This window comes from Pristiophorus japonicus, chromosome 9 (genome assembly GCF_044704955.1).
Source record: "Pristiophorus japonicus isolate sPriJap1 chromosome 9, sPriJap1.hap1, whole genome shotgun sequence".
Lineage (NCBI taxonomy): Eukaryota > Metazoa > Chordata > Chondrichthyes > Pristiophoridae > Pristiophorus > Pristiophorus japonicus.
In genome coordinates, this window is record NC_091985.1 from 45,990,593 (window position 1) to 46,011,455 (window position 20,863).

Here is a 20,863-nt window from a genome sequence, read left to right on the forward strand (position 1 = left end):
AAATTAAGCGCAAGTAGCCAGAAATGGGGGTGGGGGGGAGGGAGAAGGGAAGTTAGGGGATTTTCCAAAGCATTAAACACTTTACTTTTAGCAATGAAGAGCCATCATCAATAATAAATGATAAATAAATCAATCAATAAATCATATTAATAATAAATAAAAAATCAATCAATAAATCAATAAATAAAAAATTGTTACTGCAGCACCTATCCGTTTGGGAGCACCGAGAGCCCTCCAACAGCACACGCAGCCCTGCCTGCTGAGGAGGTGGTCGGGTGGGGCCCACTGAAGAGCTGGTCAGGCGGGGCCTGCCACTGGGGAAGAGTTCGGGTGGGCCCCACCGCCGAGGAGGTGGTCAGGCTGCCCCATTGCGGAAGAGGTGTTCGGGTGGGCCGGCGAGGAGGCCTTGAGGTAAGGGCAGTGGCGACGAGGCGAGGCCCGAGGTCAGGCAGCGGCGAGGCGAGGGACGGTGAGGCAGGCAGGCCACTCGGCCCGGGTAGGGGCGGCGAACATCGCGACGTCCCTTTGGCCAGGAATAGGGTCGCCCGGAGACAGGATGCGCTGGGAGGGCCAGGAGCTACGCCCCCAGCTGCGTGTGCTGCGCCGTTCTGACTACTAATCAGGCCTGCTGAACACCGGGAATTGCGAGGTAAGTTTTAGGCATGCTTTTAATTCTACAAAATAGGCGGGCTCTCGGAGATGCACCATTCGGCGGGACAGCCGACACTTGGGCCCAATGAATCTGCATTTGTTCGTATTTTGGTGGTTTGTGCTTTATGAACATGGCAGCTTCTGCTGTGTAGTGCTCCTATTTTCATCTTCATGCTGGAATCAGATATCTGCAGTTGAGCAATGTGCCAATTTTCAGGTACTTTTGACAGACCATTTGTCTTTTCAGGAGCCTCAAAACTTGCAATCCCTTTCAACATTTATGAACTCACATATGGAAACAAACTTTGATAGCCATGTATGGCAATCATTTATGCTATAATCCATTTATTACTGTGCCTGATTTCAAAGTTAAGATCTGTCACGGGAGGGGGAAAAATAAGTTGTAGTTGTTTTTGCTTGTTCTTAGTTCTTAGCCTTCTCAGGTCTGGCAAAATAACACAATGGGCTAGAAATTCCCCAGCCTAACGCACGTTTTAACGTAATCTTTTTGCGATAAAATGTTTTTGGCGTTTAAAAAAAAAAATAAGGGCATTTTTCAAATTTGGCCAGTGGTTTAACGCTATTGTTTAAAAATAAATAAATAAATAATGACGGCCTTTATTCAGAACCGTTTTTGTGACGTCGCTAGACATCAAAAATAACAATACCGCCGTTTTTGTGAATTTGGCCAATAATGACATTTTTAAGGATAGTGATAAATACTAAACGGAAAATGCTTATCTTACCCTGGTCGAGTCAGATCAAAATCAGCGATAATGGCGCCATCTTGGAAAACTGAGCTGAGTTCAAGGTTTTGGAGGGAAAGCTGCATTTAGAGATTAGTGAGTTTGAATTAGTTTTTAAGGACATTTTAAGAATGGGGCCGATTCTGTCTGTGCCATAGAAACATAACAAGAAATAGGAGCAGGAGTAGGCCATATGGCCCTTCGAGCTTGCTCCGTTTTTAATACGATCATGGCTGATCTGATCATGGATTAAGGTCCACTTCCCTGCCCGCTCCCCATAACCCCCTATTCCCCTATCGGTTAAGAAACTATCTATCTCTGTCTTAAATTTATTCAATGACCAAGCTTCCACAGCTCTCTGAGGCAGCGAATTCCACAGATTTACAACCCTCTGAGAAGAAATTTCTCCTCATCTCAGTTTTAATGGGCGACCCCTTATTCTAAGATTATGCCCTCTAGTTCTAGTCTCCTCTATCAGTAGAATCATCCTCTCTGCATCCACCTTGTCAAGCCCCCGCATAATCTTATACGTTTCGATAAGATCACCTCTCATTCTTCTGAATTCCAGTGAGTAGAGGCCCAACCGACTCAACCTTTCCTCATAAGTCAATCCCCTCATCTCCGGAATCAACCTAGTGAACCTTCTCTGAACTGCCTCCAAAGCAAGTATATCCTTTCTTAAAAATGGAAACCAAAACTGTATGCAGTATTCCAGGTGTGGCCTCACCAAGACCCTGTATAACTGTAGCAAGACTTCCCTGCTTTTATACTCCATCTCCTTTGCAATAAAGGCCAAGATTCCATTGGCCTTCCTGATCACTTGCTGTCTACCTGCATACTAATCTTTTGTGTTTCATGAACAAGTAGCCCCAGGTCCTGCTGTACTGTGGCAGTTTGCAATTTTTCCCCATTTAAATGATAACGCGGTCCGATTTTTTTTTCTGCCAAAGTGCATAACCTCACGCATTCCAACATTTCCATCTGCCAAATTTTTGCCCACTCACTTAGCCTGTCTCTGCCCTTTAGCATATTTTTGTGTCCTCCTCACACATTGCTTTTCCTCCCATCTTTGTATTGTCAGCAAACTTGGAAGACGGGACCGAGTGTAACGTAGCCAAGTCATTAATATAGATTGTAAATAGTTGGGGTCCCAGCACTGATCCCTGCAGCACCCCACTAGTTACTGATTGCCAACCCGAGAATGAACCATTTATCCCAATTCTGTTAGTTAGCCTATCCTCTATCCATGCTAATATATTACCCCCAACCCCGTGAACTTTTATCTTGTGCAGTAACCTTTTATGTGGCACCTTGTCAAATGCCTTTTGGCAGTCCAAATGCACCACATCTACTGGTTCCCCTTTATCCACCCTGTTCGTTACATGCGGCAGTTGGTGAGAGGGGAGCAGCCTATAAAAGGCCCAGCGGGAGATCGAGAGCCAGCAGCAGTTGGTGAGACGCGGGAGCGACCTATAAAAGGCCCAGCGAGAGATCGAGAGCCAGCAGCAGTTGGTGAGATGCGGGAGCAGCCTATAAAAGGCCCAGCGGGAGATCGAGAGCCAGCGGCAGTTGGTGAGAGGGGAGCAGCCTATAAAAGGCCCAGCGGGAGATCGAGAGCCAGCAGCAGTTGGTGAGAGGGGAGCAGCCTATAAAGGCCCAGCGGGAGATCGAGAGCCAGCGGCAGTTGGTGAAACGCGGGAGCAGCCTATAAAAGGCCCAGCGGGAGATCGAGAGCCAGCGGCAGTTGGTGAGACGCGGGAGCAGCCTATCAAAAGGCCCAGCGGGAGAGCGAGAGCCAGCGGCAGTTGGTGAGACGCGGGAGCAGCCTATAAAAGGCAGCTACAGCGGGAGAGAAAGCAAAATAGAAGTAGAAAGTAATCAAAAGTGACGTCACAGCCAATGAGGTAAGTGATTGGCTCGTGATTGGTGAGTAGCTTTTCTTTTATTTTTTATATCAGTAAGTGAACTGTAACATTGTTATTACCAATTTAAGTGTATCTAAGGTTAAGGCATGGCAGGAGAGCTCGGCCATGTGATATGCTCCTCCTGTACCATGTGGGAACTCGGGGACACTTCCGGTGTCCCTGGGCGCTACGTGTGTGGGAAGTGTATCCGCCTCGAGCTCTTGACCGTCCGCGTTGCGGAATTGGAGCTGAGGGTGGATTCACTCTGGAGCATCCACGATGCTGAGAATGACGTGAGTATCACGTGTAGTGAGTTGGTCTTACCGCAGGAGAAGGGCCCACAGCCAGATAGGGAATGGAAGACCAGCAGAAAGAGCAGTGCAAGAAAGATAGTGCAGGGGTCCCCTGTGGTCATCCCCCTGCAAAACAGATACACTGCTTTGGGTACTGTTGAGGGGGATGACTCATCAGGGGAGGGCAGCAGCAGCCAAGTTCATGGCACCGTGGCTGGCTCTGCTGCAAAGGAGGGCAGGAAAAAGATTGGGAGCGCGATAGTGATAGGGGATTCGATGGTGAGGGGAATAGATAGGCGTTTCTGCGGACGCAACCGAGACTCCAGGATGTTGCCTCCCTGGTGCAAGGGTCAAGGATGTCTCGGAGCGGGTGCAGGACATTCTGAAATGGGAGGGAGAACAGCCAGTTGTCGTGGTGCACATTGGTACCAACGACATAGGTAAAAAAAGGGATGAGGTCCTGCGAAAAGAATTTAAGGAGCTAGGAGCTAAATTTAAAAAGTAGGACCTCAAAAGTAGTAATCTCGGGATTGCTACCAGTGCCACATGCTAGTCAGAGTAGGAATCGCAGGATAGCGCAGATGAATACATGGCTTGAGCAGTGGTGCAGCAGGGAGGGATTCAAATTCTTGGGGCATTGGAACCGGTTCTGGGGGAGGTGGGACCAGTACAAACCGGACGGTCTGCACCTGGGCAGGACCGGAACCAATGTCCTAGAGGGAGTGTTTGCTAGTGCTGTTGGGGAGGAGTTAAACTAATATTGCAGGGAGATGGGAACCTATGCAGGGAGACAGAGGGAGACAAAAATGAGGCAAAAGCAAAAGACAGAAAGGAGATGAGGAAAAGTGGAGGGCAGAGAAACCCAAGGCAAAGAACAAAAAGGGCCACTGTACAGCAAAATTCTAAAAGGACAAAGGGTGTTAAAAAAGCAAGCCTGAAGGCTTTGTGTCTTAATGCAAGGAGTATCCGCAATAAGGTGGATGAATTAACTGTGCAAATACATGTTAACAAATATGATGTGATTGGGATTACGGAGACGTGGCTCCAGGATGATCAGGGCTGGGAATTCAACATCCAGGGGTGTTCAACATTCAGGAAGGATAGAATAAAAGGAAAAGGAGGTGGGGTAGCATTGCTGGTTAAAGAGGAGATTAATGCAATAGTTAGGAAAGACATTAGCTTGGATGATGTGGAATCTATATGGGTAGAGCTGCAGAACACTAAAGGGCAAAAATCGTTAGTGGGAGTTGTGTACAGACCTCCAAACAGTAGTAGTGATGTTGGGGAGGGCATCAAACAGAAAATTAGGAGTGCATGCAATAAAGGTGCAGCAGTTATAATGGGTGACTTTAATATGCACATAGATTGGGCCAGCCAAACTGGAAGCAATACGATGGAGGAGGATTTCCTGGAGTGCATAAGGGATGGTTTTCTAGACCAATATGTCGAGGAACCAACTAGGGGGGAGGCCATCTTAGACTGGGTGTTGTGTAATGAGAGAGGATTAATTAGCAATCTCATTGTGCGAGGCCCCTTGGGGAAGAGTGACCATAATATGGTGGAATTCTGCATTAGGATGGAGAATGATAGTTAATTCAGAGACCATGGTCCAGAACTTAAAGAAGGGTAACTTTGAAGGTATGAGGCATGAATTGGCTAATGATACTTAAGGGGTTGACTGTGGATGGGCAATGGCAGACATTTAGAGACCGCATGGATGAATTACAACAATTGTACATTCCTGTCTGGCATAAAAATAAAAAAGGGAAGGTGGCTCAACCGTGGCTATCTAGGGAAATCAGGGATAGTATTAAAGCCAAGGAAATGGCATACAAATTGGCCAGAAATAGCAGCGAACCTGGGGACTGGGAGAAATTTAGAACTCAGCAGAGGAGGACAAAGGGTTTGATTAGGGCAGGGAAAATGGAGTACGAGAAGAAGCTTGCAGGGAACATTAAGGCGGATTGCAAAAGTTTCTATAGGTATGTAAAGAGAAAAAGGTTAGTAAAGACAAACGTAGGTCCCCTGCAGTCAGAATCAGGGGAAGTCATAACGGGGAACAAAGAAATGGCAGACCAATTGAACAAGTACTTTGGTTCAGTATTCACTAAGGAGGACACAAACAACCTTCCGGATATAAAAGTGGTCAGAGGGTCTAGTAAGGAGGAGGAACTGAGGGAAATCTTTATTAGTCGGGAAATTGTGTTGGGGAAATTAATGGGATTGAAGGCCGATAAATCCCCAGGGCCTGATGGACTGCATCCCAGAGTACTTAAGGAGGTGGCCTTGGAAATAGCGGATGCATTGACAGTCATTTTCCAACATTCCATTGACTCTGGATCAGTTCCTATTGAGTGGAGGGTAGCCAATGTAACCCCACTTTTTAAAAAAGGAGGGAGAGAGAAAGCAGGGAATTATAGACCGGTCAGCCTGACCTCAGTAGTGGGTAAAATGATGGAATCAATTATTAAGGATGTCATAGCAGCGCATTTGGAAAATGGTGACATGATAGGTCCAAGTCAGCATGGATTTGTGAAAGGGAGATCATGCTTGACAAATCTTCTGGAATTTTTTGAGGATGTTTCCAATAAAGTGGACAAAGGAGTACCAGTTGATGTGGTATATTTGGACTTTCAGAAGGCTTTCGACAAGGTCCCACACAGGAGATTAATGTGCAAAGTTAAAGCACATGGGATTGGGGGTAGTGTGCTGACGTGGATTGAGAACTGGTTGTCAGACAGGAAGCAAAGAGTAGGAGTAAATGGGTACTTTTCGGAATGGCAGGCAGTGACTAGTGGGGTACCGCAGGGTTCTGTGCTGGGGCCCCAGTTGTTTACATTGTACATTAATGATTTAGACGAGGGGATTAAATGTAGTATCTCCAAATTTGCGGATGACACTAAGTTGGGTGGCAGTGTGAGCTGCGAGGAGGATGCTATGAGGCTGCAGAGTGACTTGGATAGGTTAGGTGAGTGGGCAAATGCGTGGCAGATGAAGTATAATGTGGATAAATGTGAGGTTATCCATTTTGGTGGTAAAAACCGAGAGACAGACTATTATCTGAATGGTGACAGATTAGGAAAAGGGAAGGTGCAATGAGACCTGGGTGTCATGGTACATCAGTCATTGAAGGTTGGCATGCAGGTACAGCAGGCGGTTAAGAAAGCAAATGGCATGTTGGCCTTCATAGCGAGGGGATTTGAGTACAGGGGCAGGGAGGTGTTGCTACAGTTGTACAGGGCATTGGTGAGGCCACACCTGGAGTATTGTGTACAGTTTTGGTCTCCTAACTTGAGGAAGGACATTCTTGCTATTGAGGGAGTGCAGCGAAGATTCACCAGACTGATTCCCGGGATGGTGGGACTGACCTATCAAGAAAGACTGGATCAACTGGGCTTGTATTCACTGGAGTTCAGAAGAGTGAGAGGGGACCTCATAGAAACGTTTAAAATTCTGACGGGTTTGGACAGGTTGGATGCAGGAAGAATGTTCCCAATGTTGGGGAAGTCCAGAACCAGAGGTCACAGTCTAAGGATAAGGGGTAAGCCATTTAGGACCGAGATAAGGAGAAACTTCTTCACCCAGAGAGTGGTGAACCTGTGGAATTCTCTACCACAGAAAGTAGTTGAGGCCAATTCACTAAATATATTCAAAAGGGAGTTAGATGAAGTCCTTACTACTTGGGGGATCAAGGGGTATGGCGTGAAAGCAGGAAGGGGTACTGAAGTTGCATGTTCAGCCATGAACTCATTGAATGGCGGTGCAGGCTAGAAGGGCTGAATGGCCTTCTCCTGCACCTATTTTCTATGTTTCTATGTTTCTATCCTCAAAGAATTCCAGCAAATTTGTCAAACATGACTTCCCTTTCATAAATCCATACTGACTCTGCTTGACTGAATTATGTTTATCCAAATGTCCATATTTGGTGACTGCTTGTGCTATCCAGGATAATCATAGAAGAAGGTTTATTCAGCAGCATTATCAGCGTAATCAAAGAGGCCACAGACTTATGGGGAGGCAGCCTTACCCCCAAAGAGTTTATAGGGAACAGCGCTCATACCTGCAGCTGTCCGAGGCACAGCGCATTAGAAGGCGGTGCTTTTGAAAAGAGCTGGTCATAGAGATATGTCAGCTCATAAAGGCAGACATACAGCCTACAAGCGTGAGGAGAACTCACTGACCGTCGAGGTCATAGTGACTGCTGCACTTGCCTTCTATGCCTCCGGCTCCTTTCAGGCATCAGCAGGGGACATATGCTGCAGCACGCTACACATCGCTACATTTGCTAGGGTGACGACTACACTGTTTGCATGTAGGAAGGACTTCATCAACTTACTAGTGACCAAGGAGGCACAGAATGAGAGGGCTAAAGGTTTTGCATAAATTGCTGGCTTCCCCAAGGTGCAGGCTGCCATTGACTGTACACACATCATCCTGCGAGCACCTTTTGATGATCCGAAGGTTTACCGAAACCGAAAGGGATTCCACTCGTTGAACGTACAGATGGTGTGCGACCATACTCAACGTATCATGTCAGTAAATGCAAAATTTCCAGGGAGCATCCATGATGCTTTCATCTTGTGTGAGAGCAGTATCTCACAGCTGTTTGAGGAGGAACCAGAAGGCCAGAGCTGGGTGCTGGTGGTCAATGATTATGGGCTCGCCATCTGGCTCATTACCCCCCTCCACAAACAGACAGAAGGTGAGCATCGCTACAATATCTGCCATATAGCCACATGCAACATCGTCGAAGACAATTGGAGTGCTAAAGATGCGTTTCTGATGCCTGGACCTCTCTGGAGGCTCCCTGCAATACTCTCCTCAGCAGGTCGGTGAGTTCACTGTGGTGTGCTGAATGCTACACAACTTAGCCATCATGAGGGGACAGGATTTGCCAATGGGGATTGCAGGACCACCTCAGGAAAGAGAGGGGAGGAGGAGGAGGTAGATGAGGATGACAAGGAACCCATGCCACCACCACCACCCCCAGGAGGACACTGGAGGAGGCCTCGTGGACCTTACGCCATTGCAAGAGCCTTGTGTCAGCAGCTGACACTTCACCGCTTTGCATGAAGGCTGAACGGCACGTTTCATCATGGACTACCCACTGTATCCCACCATGTTGACTATTTCCCCCTGTTATTCTGCGAATGAGACACTGCATAAGTTTGATTTAGTTGAAAAAATAATTTGAAATTTATTAAACATTTGTACACTTGTACTTAACTTTAATAAAAACTTTTGGTATTATGTTAAACTTTTAAATTAACGTCACTTAAATAACAGTACAAACAACCAACCACAACAACAAAAGAAATCAAAACAACAGCAGCAGCAAACTTCAGCACCTCCCGCCCCACCCCCTTATTTAAACACTGCTGCGCCGCCCACCCTTCTTGCCCTTGACCTTGACATTAGCCTTGCCCATTACCGTAGGCTTAGCCCTACTCCCGGTGAGCCCAAGCTTCTTATTAATGTCTCGGGTACACTGCTCCGTTTGTTGGGGGACAGACCCAGCAGACAGCAATGGAAACCCTTGAAAACCTCTGGCTGTGGGAGGCCTGGCTTCAGACTCTTCAGCCTGTAGATCAACCTGCACACTGACGTGTTGAGTTTGGTCTGGGGATTGCAGTGGCATCACTTGAGACCATCAATTGCTACTGGGCAATAAATATGTATAAACATAAAGGTGAATCAGAAAGTGGGGTCAAAGCACGAAAAAAATGGTAAAAAAACAAATTTAAAGCTCTTTATCTGAATGCACGTAGCAGTCGTAACAAAATAGATGAGTTGACAGCACAAATAGATACACATGGGTATGATCTGATGGCCATTACAGAGACGTGGTGGCAAGGCGACCTGGACTGGGAACTAATTATTCAGGGGTATTTGACAATCGGAAGGATAGACAGAAAGGAAAAGGAGGTGGGGTAGCACTATTAATAAAGGATGGGATCAGTGCGTTCGTGAGAAATGATATTGGCTCAGAGGATCAAGATGTTGAAACAGTTTGGGTGGAGATAAGGAATAATAAGGGGAAAAAGTCACTAGTGGGCGTAGTCTATAGGCCCCCTAACAGTAGCTACACTGTTGGACGGAGTATAAATCAAGAAATAATGGAGGCTTGTAAAAAAGGAACGGCAATAATCATGGGCGATTTTAACCTTCATATTGATTGGACAAAGCAAACTGGCCAGGATAGCCTTGAGGAAGAGTTCATAGTGTATCCGGGATAGTTTCCTTGAACAGTACGTTGCAGAACCAACCAGGGAGCAGGCTATCTTAGATCTGATACTGTGTAATGAGACAGGATTAATAAATGATCATGTAGTGAAGGATCCTCTAGGAATGAGTGACCATAACATGGTTAAATTACAAATTCAGTTGGAGAGTGAGAAAGTTGGATCTCAAACCAGTGTCCTAAGTTTAAAAAAAAAGAGACTACAAAGATATGAAGGCAGAGTTGGCTAAAGTGGACTGGGAAAATAGATTAAAGCCATCATCATCATCATAGGCAGTCTCTCGCAATCGAGGAAGACTTGCTTCCACTCTAAAAGTGAGTTCTCAGGTGACTACAGTCCAATACGGGAATTACAGTCTCTGTCACAGGTGGGACAGACAGTTGTTGAAGGAAAGGTTGGGTGGGGAGTCTGGTTTGCCGCACGCTCCTTCCACAGCCTGCGCTTGATTTCTGCAAATAACTCCAAAAAACGGTGACATTGTGGAAATTGTCGGTCTCCCAAATACCCATGAGCCTGTTAATTAAAAAAAAATTAATTTCTTAATTTCAAAAATATACTTATTCATAAAAATTTGTCAAAATATATTTCAATACAATCCACAAATTACATTACGTATAACCCTGTACAAATGAAATGTAGTACATGGTGCTCAATTTACAGAAAGGCTTACATGTGCATTTCATTTGAAGATTTTCTGATACATAGAGCCCGAGGGTGGTTTTATATTGGTTCCAGCCCTTCGGTGTACTGTGGCCCTTCCCCATCGTGCATTTGCAGAGGCTGCAGCAAGCTTTAGTGTGTCCTTCAGCACGTAGTTCTGGACCTTGGCATGTGCCAGTCTGCAACACTCGGTCGTGGACAGCTCCTTACTCTGGAAGACCAGTAAGTTTCAGGCAGACCAAAGGATGTCTTTCACCGAGTTGATGGCCTTCCAGCAGCTGTTGATATCTGATTCGGTGTGCGTTCCTGGGAACCGTCCATAGAGCACAGAGTCCTGAGTTATGGAGCTGCTCGGGATGACTGAAACCACTGCATCTCTTTCCAGACTTTGTTTGGAAAGGCACATTCCAGAAGGCGATGGATGACCGTCTCGTCCCCACTGCAGCCGACTCGAGGACAGCATGTCATGGTGCTGAGACACCGGCTTTGCATGAAGGATCTGACTGGGCGGGCCCTTCTCACCACCAGTCAAGCTACGTCTTTGAGCTTGTTTGAAAGCTCTGGCGATGAGGCATTCTACCAAATAACTTCAACACAGGATCCCCCATCTCCTTTTTCCATAGGGTCTCGAGCCCATGAGCTTGCTAATGCTGCAGCAGGTGCTATTAGTGTAACCTATCCTCAGTCCGATGGGTGCCTCAGTTGTGCTGGAAACAGTACAGGTACTGCACAAGATACTCAAATGACCTGATCACGTTTTGGGATTTTCTGACCATGTAGCACAGGAAGGATTTGGAAGTAGTGACTCTTAGGAGCCGAAATTGCCCCTTTTTTGAAGAGCCATGACTGAGGCGGCCACGGGTTTGTAATGACTCTCTGCCTAGTCGGTGTGGAGTAAGGACCATTTCTAAAATTGCCCTACCTGGGTTTTGCAGCAGTAATTGCTACCACGGCATCGTGCTCCTGCCCCGTTAAGCACGTGCGGACCCCTCACCGAATGGCGGTGACCCCTTTTCCGCGCCGCGCGGGAAATTGCCCCAAGGGAGCAGATCAGCCGCCGCTCGGTGCCCCCGACAGCTTTCCCTGGCTTGAAGCTGTGTGCTATGCCTGGGCGACACGTCCGCCCTTAAAGGGGAGGTCGCACTGCCACGGACACCATTTTATTTTATTTGTTGGATGACTGCCAGGTCGGCCCGACAATGGTGCTCACGGGTTCGGCGGGGCCGCCAACAGGCAGCCTGGCACCCCCACTTGGGTGCCAATCGGCTGACCCAGCAGAAACCCTCCCTGTGGACCTAACTAAACCCTATGCAGAGTTCTCAGCGGCCCTCCCCTTTAACTGCGCTGATGACTGGCTGGGGCAGCCGACCAAACCGAAGGCCACTTCTGCACTCGCCCGGAACAACGCCCCGCTGGAAAAACATTTCTAAGACCTGAATTTCTGTCGGATCTCTGCCCCATGGATTTGGGCGGAGAGAAACTTTAAAAAAACACAGTGAGTGTGTCCTGTTTGGGGCGGGGCTCAATTTCGACCCCTTAATGTTCTGTTTTAAAAGCATAGAGTATTCAAACAAGCAAATAAAAGGTTGGGGAAATAGGTAGTTAAGATGCTAATGAGCTAGCTTTGTTGTTGTTTATCATAGACTGTAAGGAAGCACTTTGTTAGCCTGCCTCGGCAATTGAAAATTCTCTTTCCCCCGCCCCCCACCGTTTTGTTGGAAAGTCTGATTTTTGTTTTTGCCTGTGAACAGAGATATTTAAGGTAAAGGCTGTGAGACAGGCTGGTAAAGAGAGGCTTTTTAAAACAGGTAGGCGGTGAGGGCAGTCAGGATTTTAGGGAAAATTGTGAAAGCACAAAACTGACTCTAATTCAACACTAAGGCTGCAAGATCAGAAATACGGAGTATAGAAGGGACAACTAGAAGTCATCTTTAAGTCAAGTAAGACAACCCACTAAAGAAGGTGGGTGGAATCATGGTGTGTTCTTTGTGCATTGATACATGTCATATCTTCAGAGAACACACATCACACAGCCTGTAAGATGGCTGGTTCCGGAAACTTCCCCTGCTGGTCAGGTGACCTGCTCTTTATTAAACAGCACTAGCTGCAGTAACACAGGTATCCACAGTGTGGACATTACACTTCTCCCTCCTTAATGAAGAGTTATTATAACAAGCAATCATCAAACATAACATGCATGGTTATACATAACAAAGAATATGGACTTATTTTGCCATATTTACAAATCAAGCTTAACCATTTGTTTTCTGTTTCGAAGAGGATACCTTCACTCTCGAACAGAACCTTCCAAACATGGTGTTGAATTTAACTCATTCGAGGCTGATCTTGAGGGAAGTTTTCCTCCAAAGGATGCCCTTGATTTCCATTTGAACTCTCTCAAACAACATGGGTGACTTTAGAAACATAGGGCCCAAGTTTCCACACGATAAAAAATGGGCGCCCCTCCAAGCTGGGCGCCCGTCTTTCGCGCCTAAAACGGCGCCGGAAAAAAAACTCGCGATTCTGGAGAGCCCTGCAGCTCCTTGTCTGTTTGGCGCGGCGCCCAGGGGGGCGGAGCCTACACTCGCGACGATTTTGTAAGTGGGAGGGGGCGGGTACTATTTAAATTAGTTTTTTTCCTGCCGGCAACGCTGCACGTGTGCGTTGGAGCGTTCGCGCACGCGCAGTGTGAAGGAAACATTGGCACTCGGCCATTTTTGTAGTTCTTTGTAGCTGTTTAGTTTTTGAACATTTTTTAATAAAAGCACATTGCCATCAGCACATCGCCATCAGTACATCAGCACTGAGAAGGCTGCAGGAAGGCTCAAAGTTGAGGCAGCCGTTTCCCGACGACCTCCCCCGTCTGCCGTCGGGAAATGGCTCCTCAATTTCTGAGGCTTCCAGCAGCCTTCTGTCTCCGTCCCTCCCGCTGTCTGGAACGGCTCCCTCCCGCCACCCCCCCCCCCCCCCCCGGGCTGTGTTCGGTCGGTCGGTTGGGTCCCTCCCGCCCGCTCGCCGTCTGGAACGGCTCCCCCCCCTGCGATCGGTCGCTCGCCCGCTGTCTGGAACGGCTCCCCCCCCCCCCCCCCCCCCCCAGCTGCGTTCGGTCGGTTGGGTCCCTCCCCGCCGTCTGGAATGGCTTCCCTGTGTTCGGTCGTTCCCCTCCCTCCCTCCCGCCCGCAGTCTGGAACGGCTCCCCCCCCCCCCCAGCTGCGTTCGGTCGGTCGGTTCCCTCCCCGCCGTCTGGAACGGCTTCCTTCCCCACCGCCCCCCCACCCCCCGCCACGTTCAGTCAGTTCCCGCCCGCCCGCCTTCGGGAACGGCTGCCTCGTTTTGTGAGGCTTACTGCAGCATTCTCCCTGGCTGAAGCACTTTCACACAGGTAGGAAGATGGCTTATAAATTTTTATTCAGGTTGGATTTATTTGTATAATATTTGTATAAGTATAAATAAGGATTTATTGTAGAATTTAATGACTTCCCTCCCCCCCACCTCGTTCTGGACGCCTTATTTTGTAACCTGCGCCTGATTTTTTAATGTGTAGACAAGGTTTTTTCAGTTCTACAAAAATCTTCACTTGCTCCATTCTAAGTTAGTTTGGAGTACGTTTTCACTGTGGAAACTTTGAAATCAGGCGTCAGTGGCCGGACACGCCCCCTTTTGAAGAAAAAACTCTGTTCCAAAGTGGAACTGTTCTACCTGACTAGAACTGCAGAAAAAAAAATGTGGAGAATTGCGATTTTTAAGATAGTCCGTTCTCCACCAGTTGCTCCTAAAAATCGGGGGCAAATCATGTGGAAACTTGGGCCCATAGAAACATAGAAAATAGGTGCAGGAGTAGGCCATTCGGCCCTTCGAGCTTGCACCACCATTCAATAAGATCATGGCTGATCATTCCCTCAGTACCCCTTTCCTGCTTTCTCGCCATACCCCTTGATCTCTTTAGCCATAAGGGCCATATCTAACCTCTTGAATATATCCAATCTACATATTGATTGGGCTAACCAAACTGTTAGCAATGCGGTGGAGGAGGATTTCCTGGAGTGTATTAGGAATGGTTTTCTAGACCAATATGTCGAGGAACCAACCAGGGAGCTGGACATCCGAGACTGGGTGATGTGTAATGAGAAAGGACTAATTAGCAATCTTATTGTGCGAGACCCCTTGGGGAAGAGTGACCATAACATGGTAGAATTCTTTATTAGGATGGAGAGTGACACAGTTAATTCAGAAACTAGGGTCCTGAACTTAAGGAAAGGTAACTTAGGTGGTTTGAGGCGTAAATTGGCTAGAATAGATTGGCAAATGATACTTAAAGGGTTGATGGTGGATAGGCAATGGCAAACATTTAAAGATCACATGAATGAACTTCAGCAATTGTACATCCATGCCTGCAGTAAAAATAAAACGGGGAAGGTGGCTCAACCGTGGCTAACAAGGGAAATTAAGGATAGTGTTAAATCCAAGGAAGAGGCATATAAATTGGCCAGAAAAAGCAGCAAACCTGAGGACTGGGAGAAATTTAGAATTCAGCAGAGGAGGACAAAGAGTTTAATTGAGAGGGGGAAAATAGTGTACGAGAAGAAGCTTGCCGTGAACATAAAAACTGACTGCAAAAGCTTCTATAGATATGTGAAGAGAAAAAGATTAGTGAAGACAAACATAGGTCCCTTGCAGTCAGATTCAGGTAAATTTATAATGGGGATCAAAGAAATGGCAGACCAATTGAATAAATACTTGGGTTCTGTCTTCACGAAGGAAGACACAAATAACCTTCCGGAAGTACGAGGGGACCGAGGGTCTAGTGAGAAGGAGGAACTGAAGGGTTTCCTTATTAGGCGGGAAATTGTGTTGGGAAAATTGATGGGATTGAAGGCCGATAAATCCCCGGGGCCTGATAGTCTGCATTCCAGAGTACTTAAGGAAGTGGCCCTAGAAATAGTGGGTGCATTGGTGATCATTTTCCAACAGTCTATCGACTCTGGATCAGTTCCTATGGACTGGAGGGTAGCTAATGTAACACCACTTTTTAAAAAGGGAGGCAGCGAGAAAGCGGGTAATTATAGACCGGTTAGCCTGACATCAGTGGTGGGGAAAATGTCGGAATCAATTATTAAAGATGAAATAGCAGCGCATTTGGAAAGCAGTGACAGGATCGGTCTAAGTCAGCATGGGTTTATGAAAGGGAAATCATGCTTGACGAATCTTCTGGAATTTTTTGAGAATGTAACTAGTAGAGTGGACAAGGGAAAACCAGTGAATATGGTGTATTTGGACTTTCAAAAGGCTTTTGACAAGGTCCCACACAAGAGATTGGTGTCTAAAATCAAAGCACATGGTATTAGGGGTAATATACTGACGTGGATAGAGAACTGGTTGGCAGACAGGAAGCAGAGATTCGGGATAAACGGGTCCTTTTCAGACTGGCAGGCAGTGACTAGTGGAGTGCCGCAGGGCTCAGTGCTGGGACCCCAGCTCTTTACAATATACATCAATGATTTGGATGAAGGAATTGAGTGTAATATCTCCAAGTTTGCAGATGACACTAAACTGGGTGGCAGTGTGAGCTGTGAGGGGGACACTAAGAGGCTGCAGGGTGACTTAGACAGATTAGGTGAGTGGGCAAATGCATGGCAGATGCAGTATTAAGTGGATAAATGTGAGGTTATCCACTTTGGGGGCAAAAATGCAAAGACAGAATATTATCTGAATGGTGGCAGATTAGGAAAACGGGAGGTGCAACGAGACCTGGGTGTCATGGTTCATCAGTCATTGAAAGTTGGCATACAGGTACAGCAGGCGGTAAAGAAGGCAAATAGTGTGTTGGCCTTCATAGCTAGGGGATTTGAGTATAGGAGCAGGGAGGTTCTACTGCAGTTGTACAGGGCCTTGGTGAGGCTTCACCTGGAATATTGTGTTCAGTTTTGGTCTCCTAATCTGAGGAAGGACGTTCTTGCTATTAAGGGAGTGCAGCGAAGGCTCACCAGACTGATTCCCCGGATGGCTGGACTGACATATGACTGGATCAACTGGGCCTTTATACATTGGAGTTTAGAAGGATGAGAGGGGATCTCATAGAAACATACAAGATTCAGATGGGACGGGATAGGTTAGATGCGGGTGGATTGTTCCCGATGTTGGGGAAGTCCAGAACCAGGGGACACAGTCTTAGGATAAGGGGCAGGCCATTTTAGGACTCTTCTTCACTCAGAGAGTTGTTAACCTGTGGAATTCCCAACCGCAGAGAGATGTTGATGCCAGTTCATTGGAAATATTCAAGAGGGTGTTAGATATGGCCCTTACCGCTAAGGGGATCAAGGGGTATGGAGAGAAAACAGGAAAGAGGGACTAAGAGAATGATCAGCCATGATCTTATCGAATGGTGGTGCAGGATCGAAGGGACGAATGGCCTACTCCTGCACCTATTTTCTATGTTTCTATGTTTCAGACTGTTTATTTTCCTCACTCGGACTCGGACTTAAATTCTGACTTTCTCTTGGATATGTTTCCAGTACATTGGATGTAGGATATGCTACTGGTGTATCAAAACTATCTGAAGAGTCAGAAATAATTGAATCAGTCCCACTCTCAACTACTTCATGTCTGTGGGTAAAATATGATCAATGTGAACAAACCTAACCTATCCATTATCAAACATCTTGAGCAAATATGTGTGAGGACCACATATCTTCACCACTCTTCCTGGTAACCACTTTACCCATTTATGGTGATGGTTCTTCACTCTCAACTTCTGGTTTAATTTCACACTTCTACTACCTCTATCATGATTCTCTTTCTGTCTTAATTGTATCTCTTCTACGGACTGTGCCAAATTTGGTTTTAACAACGAGAATCTGGTTCATGGCTGTCGTTTGAGAAACAACTCTGTTGGTGTTCTACCAGTAGTTGTGTGCAGAATATTACGATACGTTATTAGAAAATTAGCTAATTTGTGGTCCAATGACAACTGTCGTTTCTTTGGATTTGGATCCAACATTTGTTTGATAGCTCGTTTTACAATTTGTACAGTGCACTCTGCTGCACTGCTCGAGTCAGGATGTTACCGTGGAACCTTGGTATGTTTCACACCATTTTTGCTCGTGAACTGTACAAATTCTTAATGAAATAGTGGTCCATTATCCAAAACAATTTCTTCTGGGAGTCCAAATGAAGAAAATAATCTTCGTAGAATGTCTAATGTTTTACTTGTTATTTTCTACATTGGAAACACCTCAACTCACTTCGAATGGCTATCAATCACAATGAACAATTGTTGTCCTTCTGTCTCAGCAAAATCAATATGTAGCCTTTGCCACACCCTGCGAGGCCATTTCTATGGCTGTAATGGTACTGATGGTGGTTGCTTGCTTACCGATTGACATATCGTACACTGACTTACGATGTACTCTATATCTTTATCAAGATCTGTCCACCATAAGTAACTGCGTGCAAAACTCTTGGTCATCACGTTCCCAAGTGCTGGTTATGGAGGTCTCCTAATAATTTGGACCTGAATTTATTTGGTATAACCACTCTTGCACCCCACATGATACAATCTTTATCGACTGATAATTCATTCTTACGAATGAAGAATGGATGAATATCTTTGTCTGTTACCTAGTTTGGCCATCCGTTTGCAATATAATCATACACCTTTGACATAACTGTGTCAGGTTTGGTTGCCCTCCCAATCTCTTCAGCTGTGACTGGCAGTTCATCGATGTATGAAAAATAGAACTCTTCCCTATCAGGTGTAACTTGTGATGGGGAAGGCAATCTAGACATAGCATCAGCATTACTGTGATCAGCTGATCGTCAATTCAATATCATATATATATATATGCTGACAAAATCAAAGCCCATCTCTACATTCGGGCTGCAGCTAATGTTAGAACTGGGGACTATGGATGGAGGATAGCTGTCAGGGGCTTATGGTCCATAACAAGAGTAAACTTACGACCATTCAAGTATTTGTGGAACTTCTTGACCCCAAATATTAATGCCAAAGCTTCCCTTTCGATTTATACATAATTACCCTCACTGGCACTGAGTGTGCGTGAAGCAAAAGCAATTGGTCTCCTTCCCACTACGTATACATGAGATTACTGTCCCAATTCCATACAGAGAGGCAACATATGCTAGCTTGATCTCCTGAGATACGTCATAGTGAACTAACATGGTGCTCTCTACCAAGTTGTTTTACACTCCTTGAATGCAGTATCGCATTCTTTTGACCAGTTCCAATGGACCTGTGTTTTCAATAGGTCATTCAGTGGATGTAATACGCTAGCCTAATTTAGTAGGAACTTCCCATAATAATTCAAAAACCCCCCAAAATGATCAAAGTTCAGTGACATTCTTGGGAGTGGGTGCATTTCTGATTGCATCCAGTTTTTCCTAGGTTGGATGTAAACCATCTTTGTCTACTCTGTACCTTAAGTACTCCACTGAATTTTGAAATAAATCACACTTGCGAGCAGCCACTCATACTCTGTGCTTCTCTAGTCATTTGAAGACTTCATTCAATATGTTATGAATTTGCCTAGTTGGTGCTGAAATTAGTATGTCATCTAAATAACATACTGCCCCTTCAATACCTTGCAAAATCTGGTTCATTACCCCTTGGAATATGGCAGGGGTGGAAGACACTCCAAATGGTAGCCTATTAAATTGATATAGGCCTAGATGGGTATTTATAGTCAAGCATGACTTGGACTCCTCATCCAGTTCAAGCTGTAAGTAGGCATTCGTAAGATCCAACTTTGAGAAAATCTGACCCCCTGTCAGTGTTGTGAACAAATCTTCTATATTTGGCAATGTATTGGGGACATTACCCTCTAGATCCTGGTTTACGGTTATTTTATCGTCACCGCACAATCTTACCTTACCATCGGACTTGGGTACAACAATGGGTGTAGCCCAATTACATCGATCTATCTTCGAAATAATGTTCTCCGTCTCTAGTCTTTTGAGTTCTTGCTCAACTTTCTCCTTGAGTGCATATGGTACGGAACGTGGCTTGCAGTAAACTGATCTAGCGTCCTTCTGTACCCTGACACTCGCCTTGAAGCCTTGGATTGGACTGCCCGTTTCGCAGAACACCTTCGGATAATTCTTGATGACATTATCCTTTGACGCAAATCTCGTTTCAACACGAAAAATCTCACTCCAATCCAGCTTCAGTGATCCCAACCAATTTCTTCCTAGTAAGGCAGGCTTGTCTCCTGCCACTACTATTAGAGGCAAGCTATGAACTTGATCCTTGTATTTCACCGGTACGGTGATAAGACCTACCACCGGAATGTTCTCTCCCAAGTAGCCTCACAGCTCTATCTTGGCTTTCTCCTATGTGAAATCCCGCAATTTGTCGAGATACAGCGATTCCAGTCCTACACTCACGGATGAACCAGTGTCGATTTCCAGGGGTGTCTTGAATCCTGCAACATCTATGTGGATTATGATACTTTTCGAATCGCCGTCCGTTAACCTCGTGCTCCTGATGACGTTTAACTCTAACATCTCCTCGTCCTGTTGTTGTTCTTCCATGCTATGTAGTCTCTGGGGATTTCTGCTCATAGCTTTGAAAGCTGGTTTACCCTTCAGTCGGCATGCCTTCACAAGATGCCCAGTTTTTCTGCAGAAGAAACACTCTGCCTTCACATATAGATAACTTTGAGCAATGTGTCGTCCCAGGCACTGATAGCAGGACGTCAATGCTCTGTTCCCATTTCCAGTTTCTGAGACTTTGGGGTCCCACCACCTTTTACTTTGAACCTGCAGGCAATTAACCTCGGTTGTCTGATGACTGAAATTAGTATGAAATTCTTGGGAATATTGGTCGGCCATGCTCATCAATCTAACTGTCTGACAAGCTAAATGAAAAGTCAAGTTAGGCGTCATCAATAACTTTCTTCTGATCGCATCATTTTTCACCCCATAAAAAAAGCAGTCACTCAATGCTCTGTTCCGATAGTCTCCGAGATTACAGTGAATAAATAGCTTTTTTAATGCTACAATGTACTCACTGATATTTTCTTCGGCCTTCTGATTTCGTATTCCAAAACAATAACTTTCAGCAATTTCTAACGGAATGGGGCTGTAATGTTGTTCTAACTGCGTTAGAATCTGTTCCAGTATTGTATCTTTTGGCTTGTCAGGCACAAGCAAATTTATCAGCGTTTAATACAGCTCGGGCCCAGTCTCAGTTAAGAATATAGCTCTTTTTCATTCCAACAACACCCGGTTATTGTCTTCATTAACGGGAATTTCGATGATATTTGCAGTGAAAAACATTTCTAGCTGATCCACATACGCTCTGAAACTTTCACAGTCGGGTTGAAATGCCCCCATATGCCCTATAACTTCCA

At 45.8% G+C, this 20,863-nt stretch overlaps 1 long non-coding RNA gene across 1 annotated transcript in view; it reads right to left on the minus strand.

Annotated features, from left to right (window-relative positions):
• Positions 1-10,275: 10,275 nt before the first annotated feature.
• LOC139272599 (uncharacterized) overlaps positions 10,276-20,863 on the minus strand; it is an 82,361-nt gene continuing 71,773 nt past the window's right edge. Inside the window, exon 3 of the long non-coding RNA XR_011594898.1 lies at positions 10,276-10,349. This is a non-coding gene — a long non-coding RNA (uncharacterized lncRNA). The remainder of the gene's footprint in view (positions 10,350-20,863) is intronic.